Source organism: Ascaphus truei, chromosome 8, assembly GCF_040206685.1.
Source record: "Ascaphus truei isolate aAscTru1 chromosome 8, aAscTru1.hap1, whole genome shotgun sequence".
In the NCBI taxonomy this organism is placed as follows: Eukaryota; Metazoa; Chordata; class Amphibia; order Anura; family Ascaphidae; genus Ascaphus; species Ascaphus truei.
This window is the reverse complement of record NC_134490.1, coordinates 11125961-11137852: the sequence shown is the minus strand read 5'-3', so window position 1 is coordinate 11137852 and position 11892 is coordinate 11125961. Positions and strand designations below refer to the sequence as shown.

Genomic DNA, 11892 nt, shown 5'->3' with positions numbered 1-11892 from the left:
CCTCTCTCCCATTGGTCCTGTCCTGCTATATATGCTCAGCTGTGCCACTTGCACTTTGGCTGAGCATAGTTCCTGGTAGCGTTTGTTCTCCCACTTCCTGGTCTCTTGCCTTGTTCCGTGTACCTTCGCCTTGCTTTAAGATTGATCTCCTGTATACCGATCTGGCTTGACCCTTGGACTCCGCACTTCTGGCTTACCGACCCCGGCTTACCTCTGACCTTCCTCATCTCTCCAATCCTGACCACGGCTTACAGACTTCTACATTCCTACTGGCTTTAATCCCCTGACCACGGCTATCGGACTCTGACTATTTTACTGGCTCCTACTTCGGAAAGTATCAAGACTAATCTAATCTCTCCAATCCAGACCCGGCTTCCTGACCATCCACTCTCCAGATGTGCCCCAATGGCTGGGGTTGGCATTTCTACCCATTGCTACCTCAGTACGGGGTCCCGCCTTGTTTGTGGTGAGTACAGCATCACATGCCCAAATAATTTTTGTTTTGAAACAACTTTTGTGACCCTATCTGTCTCTCTAATTATCGCCCTGTCTCCCTCCTGCCTTTTGCCTTTAAACTCATTGAACGCCTCATATTCTTTCTCTCACTTGCTCCAGTTTCTTAACTCTTATTCTCTCCTAGATCCTCTACAATCTGGCTTCACACTACTCACTCCACTGAAACAGCCCTCACCAAAATAATTAACGACTATCATGCTGTTAATGACAAAGCTCATGGAACTAGGCAAATTTTAATAGACATCTCTGTAACCTTTGATACTGTGGCCCCCTTGTCTCCTTCACATTCTCCATATTCTTGGTACAGTGGCGGCCAGCGTTATTCTAAGCCAGGAGCCACTGCGGGAATTCCATTCTCCCCGGACGGCGCGCGGCTATTCTCGGCCATTTTCGTCCGGTTTCCCGCGCCTCGGGCGCTTTCAAATGATAAGCGCCATTAGAGCTTATCTTTGAAGCGGGAAACTGCGGGGAAACTCCGTTTAAATCGGAGTAAAAGCCCCGTTTTCATCCCGGCAAGCTTTAGAATAAAGCTGGCCGGGACAGTATCTTTGACAGGGCCGTAACTCCTGTCTAAATAGGCTCATTAGTCAGGTAGTAGAGCCTCCTGCTTAAACCGGTGGATCAGGGTGGTGCGTCTGGCACCCAAATATTTTTTTCAATAACCTTTGTGACTGTCTGTAAGTGCGCAAGTACGTTACATGTTATTCAGTCATTTCTTAACCTCAGAAGGGGTACCGGTAGCAGCACGGAAGGGGCAAGTCGGGGCTATAAATATGGTGGCTTAAATGTCCCGCCTCCTGAGGACCAATAGGAAACCGTGACCTCACCCCCTACGGATTCCTATTGGCCAATGTGACATGAGACATTTAAACTGCACAAAAATACTGATGCCCGCTTCCGAGGTAAGTATCTCTGGAAGTTAGGGGGTCCCCGGAGCCCCTTCTTCAAACCTATCAAAAATAAAATAAAAACCGAACAAAAAAAGACTGCTGATTTAAAACATACAGTTAATCTCTCAAATATTATGACAGGGGTAAGAGTTTACAGCATCGAAATATCAAAATAAATCTAATGTCAGAAATAATTTCAGACTACACCCTCATTAACATTTTTTTAATACCTACGCTTTGTCTTTAAAGAAGTGTTGCACACGTTAAATCCATTAGAAAAACAATCCAACCAGATCTAAAAAAAAAAGAAGAAAAGAAAGGGCAGTTACTGTAATGCTGTTGTGCAGTAATGGTTTTGCTAGGACACACCCAGCTCTCATGATTATAACGAAAAAAACAAGGCAATTACATGCATATTAATTCCAATTCATATTTTTAGGGTCTCTAAGGAATGTGAGTTAGGTCACCAGGAGAAACTAGGTTTGCCAAATTAGCATGTGTCTTTCACAACTTTCTGTATAAAGGAGGTGAGCTGAGACAGACCAGACACAGTTGAAGCATCTTCACTTCCTTTATTACTCAGGTAAAATCTACTGAACTCTACCAGAGATAACCATGTCTGGAACCAAGGGACATCAGAAACAATGCCCAGACCCATGCAAACCAGACCCATGCAAACCATGCCCACCACCACAGCAATGCCAAGACCGTGAGTATCACGTCTTTATTGGTTTATACTGTAAATATAGTGAATGTATCATTAAGGATATTTGGAGAATTGTCTTTACAAGTTTGCACTGCTGTAAGTACTTGGATATATGTTAGGTCTGCAATCATCTTATGTGTTTACTGTTTTCCACTATAAATATATAGATATAAATATGCATTATAAATCCAAAGTGAATAACAAGCAGATGGAATTTTGCAAAGTCTGCAGTGTTGAATGGCGTGGGAGATTAAAGATGATGGGTGGACATTCACAAAGCAAACTGGTATTCTTGGGGCAGTTTGATGAAGTCTTACTAGAGATTATAATGTGTTTCATGGTTTGATACTAAAACTGTAAATTGGCCTATGCTAAATAGCCAGCAAGCCCTGTGTTAATATGCTAATAAATAAGGTGTAATATTACAATATGTAACATCGAAAAAGTGTAGTAATCAATTAATTATTAATTTAATGAGACGCAATCATTCTAGAAATTAAAGCTGTAGCTTTGAATGTATGTTCTAGGAAAGGTGTAGAACAGGAGTGGCCAATTCCAGTCCTGAAGGGCCACCGACAGGTCAGGTTTAAAGGATATCCCTGCTTCAGCACAGGTGGCTCAATCAGTGACTCAGTCAATGACTGAGTCACAGATTGAGAACCTGTGCTGAAGCAGGGATATCTTTAAAATCTGGCCTGTTGGTGGCCCTTCAGGGCTGGAATTGGCTACCCTTGGTGTAGAAGCTTCAAAAAGGGTTCTATTTAGACAAAAAATAATTCTGTTTTATGGTTGTTGTACATTTCTGGCTTCATTATTGAATTAGCATGACTGCCACAACCTAATTAATATAATTATATTCTGAACATTAATTTCTAACCATATCAAAAAGTAAAGGCGATACAGTACATGTAATTTCAAGAGTAGGAGCAAACAGTTTTTTTTGGTTTTACATACATATGATTTCCATTACAGAACCAACAATTCAAAGAGTATACTGTATATTTCTTTCTTCTTTTCAGCTTGCAAACCAGAGCCAAAATGCCCTGAACCAGTTCAAAAATGCCCAGGTACTGAAAACCTCACAGTGTACTGTAATATTAGCACATATATATGGCAATGTTCTAATTACTCACAACATGGAAGTCATTGCAAAGTAGTACTGTGGTTACAGTGCAGTATTTAATCAACTATACATACACCCATGGAGGAATATGAAGGTCTCTCCCGCTTCCAAAATGTTACTCACTTGAAGCACAATGAGAAATCATGATTTGTATTCACTGTAAGTGGGTTAAAAGGCCTCCGTCTGATAATTATCAATTTCTTATCTTATTTTTACCCTCCATTGGAAATTTACACACGTGATCTCCAGTAGGTCACACAGAAAGTGGATACATGCAGTGGTGTAGCTAGACATCCTCTATCTCATCTTCCACCCTCATCTCTCCTCGTCGTAATCCCTCATTATCTCTCCCCCTCATCGCACACACCGCAGCCGGCATCCACCTCTGATCTCCTCCAACTTTGCTTTCCTTCTACCCGCCAAAGCCTGTCTCTATCTAAAGAGAACTGGTATCACACGATCCAGGGGGAGCATAGGGGGAAAGAACATAAAAACTCTAAGTGCAGTGGTATATACAGTGCTAGGAAATATCCTATTTAACTTGGCCCCTCTGTTATTCCTACTCACAAGAAGTTAGAAGTATTCGGGCATTAGAGATCAAAATAGGCAGATGAGGAGAGATCACTGGTCACCGTAACTTCAGGGAAAGCACCTCAGCGAGAGAAGGAGAAAAACACACATAGCACAGATCTGGTGGCAATGACCGTTTATCAAACAAACTAGTAAAATACACACTTACAGTGTCTCAGATTTAAAACAGCATTTATAGCTTAAAAAGCTAAATGACTCAGCCTAGACGAGAACCCACGCCGTCTCTCACCACACCATCTGACTCCGGAACTCTGGTTGGATCGCCACCTCCGTTTGCAGGCGGCGCTGCTTCACTTCCGTTTGCGGGACAATGTCGTCACTTCCGTTCACAGCGTCACAGTAGATCGTAGGTGTAAGCGTGGAGTACAGGGGCACCTTCTTCCACAGCTGCGTCACGTTGTGGGCGGTACAGCTCTACGCGTTTCACCTGTCTATTGGTTCGGCTTCCTCAGGAGGTGGTGATCGGAGGTGGCGATCCAACCAGAGTTCCGGAGTCAGATGGTGTGGTGAGAGACGGCGTGGGTTCTCGTCTAGGCTGCGCCATTTAGCTTTTTAAGCTATAAATGCTGTTTTAAATCTGAGACACTGTAAGTGTGTATGTTACTAGTTTGTTTGGTAAACGGTCATTGCCGCCAGATCTGTGCTATGTGTGTTTTTCTCCTTCTCTCGCTGAGGGGCTTTCCCTGAAGTTACGGTGACCAGTGATCTCTCCTCATCTGCCTATTTTGATCTCTAATGCCCGAATACTTCTAACTTCTTGTGAGTAGGAATAACAGAGGGACCAAGTTAAATAGGATATTTCCTAGCACTGTATATACCACTGCACTTAGAGTTTTATGTTCTTTCCCCCTATGCTCCCCCTGGATCGTGTGATACAAGTTCTACAATTTGGGGAAGAGTGAAAACAACCCAGCTGGAGGGTAGAAGCAGGGGGGTATTACATTTGATTTATTGGTTTATTCACTTGTGAGTCATTATATTGCACTATTAATCACAGATTGTCACTTGATATTTAGGGCCTAGCGCCTTGTACACCTTCCTTTGCACATTTCTATCTAAAGAGAGACAGATGGGCCACCGACAGGGGGGGGGGTGGCAGAGCAGGCCCCCCAATAGCGCGGGCCCCCAGGCATTGTCCGGGCTGCCTGGGCTATAGCTATACCCCTGGATACATCCCAGACTAACGACAGTCAGGTTAAGAGAAGCTTCTGAGATTCTTTGTCTGATTATGAGATAAACATTAGACTTGCTACCAAACAATGGGCTAGATCCTCTGAAGTTCCCTCTAACAGCGCATATCCGCTGTGTTCCATTTTAGTGAATGTAGGGATTTAATGTTACGCTACTTAGGTCATAGCTAAAGGTAGCTCCTATCCAGACCTTGAAATTGGTCTTTTACAGAGTCTGAATAAGTGCAAGACCACAGTCAGGTAGGATTTAACTATCATATTGTTATTTACAGGGTTCTATTTTTTACTTTAAATAAACAAATGTTCAGGGTCTGCATGGAAGTAGCGCCACCTATGGGTCAGACAGGTTTAACGCCATGTTATTTGAAGCTAACGCAAGGCAGTGCTAACTTCACATGGCATTAAGGTTATGCTAATAAGATCACTAATGGTCATTGGTTTTGCATGTACTTAGCTTTGTGGATTCATGTTAAACTCAGGGAAGATAATGGACATTACGTACTATGAACACAGAAATGTGTTACTAGCTAATACATCTATAGCAAAGAACACTGAGAGATACACAGTGAACGCAAGACACAGTATATACAAATGGTGAAGGATATAGATCACACAAAGCACAATAGAGAAGTGCAAATTGGAACATAATTCGCAACGGGAATGCTACACAGTTAACAATAAATGAGAGGAGATGGGAGGGAAAAAAGGAGAAGGAAATGGGGGAAGCAAGGGAAATGAGTACAGGGAAAATCAAGGGGGTAACATTTTGGGGGGTGACACCCTTCTTCTTGCCCGTTGCCACAGACCAGGTAGGTCTGTGGTACTTCCCTTGAGACCCTCAAATAAAACCTCCCTTAAGACCAATACACAGATAAAAAAAATGGGTGTTGTCCCAATAAAGTAACCCACCAATATAATATCAGGCCTGTGTAATGGCCCTAGACATAGAAAAGCCCTAAGGGTAACAAGGTATTTGCACAGAAAGCACCACAGCTAGTATAAAGACAAGCGGACAGAGTGCAGAGTACATGTTCACAAAAGCCTGTACTGTAAATTGGGCAAGTAGGCATCCAAAATGCTTCTATCGGGAGATCTGGCAGTGATACAATAGAGATTATTTTATATCATCATATCTTTTTAATATGTTATTACATAACCCTATTGAAGAAAAGTGTGATTTTTCCCACCCTCACAATTGCTGATTAAAGAGGCAATCCAATCACTTTAAAAAAAAAACGTTTTAATATATGCTACCTTTGATTACCTTTTTTGAAAACAAATTACCTAGACTGAAGATCGATTTTGTTTTCCCGTGATCAATCAGCAAAATCCAGGGTTCACTAAATGGCCGACTTTTAAATTTCAAATCCACCTTTCAGTCAGTGTAACTCAGTAGCTACTACAGTATGTATTCTTATATTACTACAGTAACATTATCTATTGTTACAGTTTGCAGCTCCAATTGCTGGGAATATTGGCAACAAATTATCCCAAACAGGAAAGTTTTACAAATATCTTGCACTGCTGGGGAGATGTGATAAAGCCTGCTATAGAAATCAAAGGACTGTCCATCTATTGGCACTCATTAAAAATGGTATTAAAGCTGCAGTTCAGTCAATATCCTGCATGGTTTTTTTTTTTTAATAAATCAGTTCTGTAGTAAGAAAAAATACTTTTAGCATTTTCTGTTTTTAAAAAAACAACTTTGAAAGACCAATTTTCTTGTATTCTATTTTAACAGCCATTTACTAAGGCACTGCCCCTTCTTGTCCTGTCACAAGCTCTGGCACACCCCTTTGTCGGCCCTGCCCTCCCTCTAGCACTTGTCAATGCAGCAGTGCTCATGAATATTCATGAGCTTCCACTGCCAGTCAAGCAGATTATAAACAAATGCCAGCTTTTAATATGTCACCAAATTTCGACCTATCAATACATGGAAAACGAATTGAGCTGCAGCTATACTGTTCTTTAGGTAATTAGAGATTGCACACATAAAACTATTGAAGTAAAAAAATAAATGTAAAAAAAAAAAAAAAAAAAGACTGAACTGCAGCTTTAAGAGTTGAATTTTAAAATAAAAAAGGTAGTAAGTATTTTCTAATACTACAGAACTAATTAAAAAAAGCTCATGTAGGACATTGCATGGATTGCTCCTTTAAAGTTGATTTCAAGGAATTCAGGGTTACATAGTTACATAGTAGATGAGGTTGAACAAAGACATGTGTCATCAAGTTGAACCTATGCTAAATTTAGACAACAGATAATTTATCCTATATCTATACTTACTTACTGATCCAGAGGAAGGCAAACAAAAAAAACCCAGTGTCATATCATCTAATGATATAAGGGGAAAAATAAATTCCTTCCTGACTCCAATAATTGGCAATCAGATTAATCCGTGATCAATATCCTTCCCATGTATACTTATTTGGTACGTCCCTGTATACCTTTCCTTTCTAAAAAGATGTCCAACCTTTTTTTGAACAAATCTATTGTATCTGCCATCACAGTCTCCATGGGTAATGAATTCCACATTTTAACTGCCCTTACTGTAAAAAACCCTTTCATTTGTTGCTGGTGAAATCTCCTTTCCTCCAACCTAAAGGGATGGCCCGAGTCCTGTGTCCTGCCCTTGGGATGAATAGTTCTTTTGAAAGCCTCTTGTATTGTCCCCGAATATATTTGTATATAATTATCATATCCCCTCTTAGACGCCTCTTTTCTAATATAAATACATCTAATTTAGCTAGCCTCTCCTAATAAGTTAGATTGCCCATCCCCTTTATTAATTTGGTGGCTCTTGTATTGTATTGTATGTCTTTATTTACATAGCACCATTAATGTACATAGCGCTTCACAGTAGTAATACATGTGGTAATCAAATAAATTACAGATAATATAAATAACAGATCATGGGAATAAGTGCTTCAGACATAAAAGTAACATTAAGGAAGAGGAGTCCCTGCCCCGAGGAGCTTACAGTCTAATTGGTAGGTAGGGAGAACGTACAGAGGCAGTGGGAGGGAGTTCCGGTAAGTGCGCTCTTCTCTGCGCTCTCACTAGTCAGTTATTTGTATCATGGGGGCACCACAGAGTTAGCACCTTTTTTATGCGGGCAAATTAGCTGAATACAATGGAAATTGTCAATAATATCACTGCATTCCTATTTTGAATGACTCCAAATGTTTGCTTTATTGACACTTAGTGAACCAAACCCTATGAAATAAAAATGCTGTTAGTCTTCTCAGTAATGTCAGAGACTTCTCCTGCTAATGCTTTATGTCTGTTCTCTCTTTAGATCCGTGCAAGCCAGCCCCACAGAAGTGTCACCCTCACCAGGACCCCAAATGTGTAAAGAAGTGTTAAGAAGAAAGGATCGCAATGTCATAAACTGTTTTTTTTTCTGCTATCCCAAGACACCGTCTGAAAGGCCTTGTTATCTATTTAATAAAATCAAGTTAATCGTACCTTTTCTGACTATCCTGTGAAATTTATCCTACACTGTATTATTCACGGATATATTGATTATTTGTCATTGCGCCACCCCTCTTTGCACTTTGTTGTATTCTGTGCAAGCCAATTCTACTGGCACACACTCATTCTGTAAGAAAGGATTTCCTGAATGAATTGAACACGATTAAAGAATACAATCTTAAAATCTATTTATGTTTCCTTATGGCTTATTTTACCTATTACTCTGATGTGCAGTTAAAGTTATCCCAAAATAACACAAAATAAACCCAAACATTGAATTCATTTTTGACTTTATAGTGGCTTAGATTACAAAAAAATACAATGGTTTATGCGCAAAGCTTGTTCTTTTTTGGTCAAAATTAACTTGTATTGTTAAACATCCTGTATTCAATTTGTGAGGGAACTGATTTCCATTGACGACACTGCACATGTTGACTTAACTGGGGCGACAACAGTGTCATAAAGTATCATCTTGTTCCGTACTGTATATGAGAGTAATACTGTAACAGGGAATGCAAGAGGAAACTGCAACATTACACTGCACTAGAGATGTGTGAAACGGAGGTCGTGAGTGACCCATCAAAATGTGCCCTTTTTATAGTCAGGAGAGAAGAGGAGGAGATGGAGGAATCCCTGCTCACTTACAGGGGAAAATATGCAATCATTTCAACATACCGTACTTTACATATGCCAATATGATTATTTCCCAGGTATCTCGACTGTCTTGATGGTGGAAATGTGTGATTTCTGCAGTTTGTTTAGCTATTCAAGTGTTGTCAAATTTTCACAAGGAATCAAATCTGGGTGAAAATAACACAAATTACTAATGTTGCAACTGTAGTTTGTAGTTTTGCTCATCCCTACTGTGCACTAAATATTGTTTTAGCAACAAGTTTACAATGTAATTTTAGTTATTTTTATATATGTATACATATATTTACACACCATTTGTATACACTCCCACTCCACACACACCTTTTGTAAAGCGCTGTATACACTGTGGGCGCTTTATAAATTTATATTTACACACATACATACACACATACACACACACATACACACACACACACACACACACACATACTCTTACATCACTCATTCAGGGACCATTTAACACCTTAAGGCATACATCACATACTGCACAGGGGGGAGGGATAGGTTTCAGTCACAGATAACATTCCAAGATGCACTGTTTTTACATAAAACACTTGCTTGCTTTATTCATTGTAACACCGCCGGAAGAAGAGATCAGTGTATCTCGAAAGCTTGCACAAATAAAAGCATTTAGTTAGCCACAGAACGGTATCGTCTGTTCATTTATTCAGGGCCGTGAGTAAGATCTCCCTTTGGAACCAAAACGTTGGCTTTTGTGTAACTGTTTGTTTTCAATACAATTGCTTTTTGGATTACTCCCTGCTGTATGCTGTCTCCTTGACCGGTTCTTGGACTGGTAACTATGCTATATATATATATATATATATATACACCCAAGTGCAGCTACCGGATGGTGGTGATTATGATCACGCAATGCCTTTAAACTTTGTACCCTTGTGAGTGCATTTATTTTCCCCCTTTCCCCCCCTTCCCCTCAATAAATCTACGGTTTTATACTATGGGGCGTGCGCTCTCTCCTCTCTGCAGATTCCCTATGGACGTGGTTAGTCCTTTTGAGAGCAGCCAGGGGACCCCTTGCACCAGCATCCAGCTACATTATTGGACTATTGCCTTGAGGACTGGTTTATACCCTCTTTTTTCCCTTTATGCTTTTTATCACTGTTATTCACATTGTATGTCATTTTACAGTAGCGACCACGCTTATTCTAACATGGCTGGAGCCGCAACCCGCGTGAAGATGCGGGTTTGTCATTTTTTTTTCGCAGCGTGCGACGCGTCACTGATGCGCGGTCACGCTGCATTGGGTGCGTGCGCGCGTGGCGCGCGTGCCCAGGGCTCCCCGAAGGGAGCCCTGGTTAAGGGACATGTGGGGATGGCGGTGGAGGGCCCGGGGGACCCGGTGGACCCGGAGAAGCAGAGGGGAGAGGCATCGATCGGAGGACCGATCTGAGAGGCTCCGGCTGGCGCGCGGGAAAATTCGGCGCCAGCCCGGAATCTGCCGCGGGACAAACCGGGTAAATGTTAGAATAAGCTTTGCCGCTGCTGTAGGTCATTCACAGGTTTTTCGCAATTTTTTTATGTTTTCACTTGGTTGTATATTTTGCACAGACACCTAGTTAATATAATTGATATACTATATATTTAGTACATTTATTAATCACTATATTATATTTTATTTATTACATATATGGTATATTTAGTATCACTTGTACTTTATATTCATTTATACTTTCTCACTCTCATTTATACCTTCACGAGGCGCTGCTTTATTTCTTTTTCTGTTTGTCTCATATATATATATGTATATATATATACATATATATATGAGACAAACAGAAAAAGAAATATATATATATATATATATATATATATATAGTCAGATAAGGCAGTTGGCACTCCAATAGGTGCTGGTAAGCCACAGGTGCACGTCCCATATAGAGAATGTAGTTATACGTTACCGTTCCAAGGATTGGTAAACAAGAGACAGCACTCAATGTTGAAAATCAAAGTGTATTAGTGAAAGCAAAAATACATCCAGAAACCCAACGTTTCGGTCCTACAGAATGGGACCTTCTTCAGGGGGATATATATATATATATATAAAAAATACTCAGGGAGACCTTGATGTCTCACACTTCAATAGACATGGGCAACATTTTCGTTGAAATTCCAAATCTGCCACGGACTGACCAGTTCCTTTCAGCTGCGGAATTCTGCGGATCAGTCTGAAAAATACAGATTTGGGTATTTTTTCTTATCACTGAAAATCCATCCGACTGATTCGGAATCCGAATCTGGAAACAGAATCAGCACATGGAATTATTATGGCAGGAGGAGTATATAACTCCCCGTCCTCATTATATCTCCCCTCCTCCTCATCTCTCCCCCTCCTCCTCATCTCTATCCTTCTCATCATTTCTCCACCTCTCATCATCATCATCATCATCTCTCCCCCCTTCGCATTATCTCTCCCATCCCCTTCCTCCTCCTCTCACCTCTCCCCCCTCTTCATCATCCTCCCCTCCTCCTCATCATCTCTCCCATCCTCATCATCAGCTTTTCTCTCCCTTCTCATTACCAGCTCTCTCCCTTTCTCATCATCATCTCTCTCCCCCCCATCATCATATCTCTCACCATCATCATCAGCTATCTCCCCCTCATCGTCATCATCAGCTGTCTCCCCCTCATCATCTTCACCACCATCACCATCATCATCGTCATCGTCATCATCATCTCTCCCCCTCATCATCAACATCATCTGTCCCCCATAATTATCATCATCAGATC

At 40.9% G+C, this 11892-nt stretch overlaps 1 long non-coding RNA gene across 1 annotated transcript; it reads left to right on the top strand.

Annotated features, from left to right (window-relative positions):
- The first annotated feature begins 1926 nt into the window (after positions 1-1926).
- LOC142501127 (uncharacterized) lies at positions 1927-8678 on the top strand. Its single transcript, XR_012803424.1, has 3 exons — positions 1927-2115; positions 3132-3179; positions 8315-8678. It is a non-coding gene; the product is annotated as an uncharacterized LOC142501127 (long non-coding RNA).
- The last annotated feature ends 3214 nt before the right edge of the window (positions 8679-11892 follow it).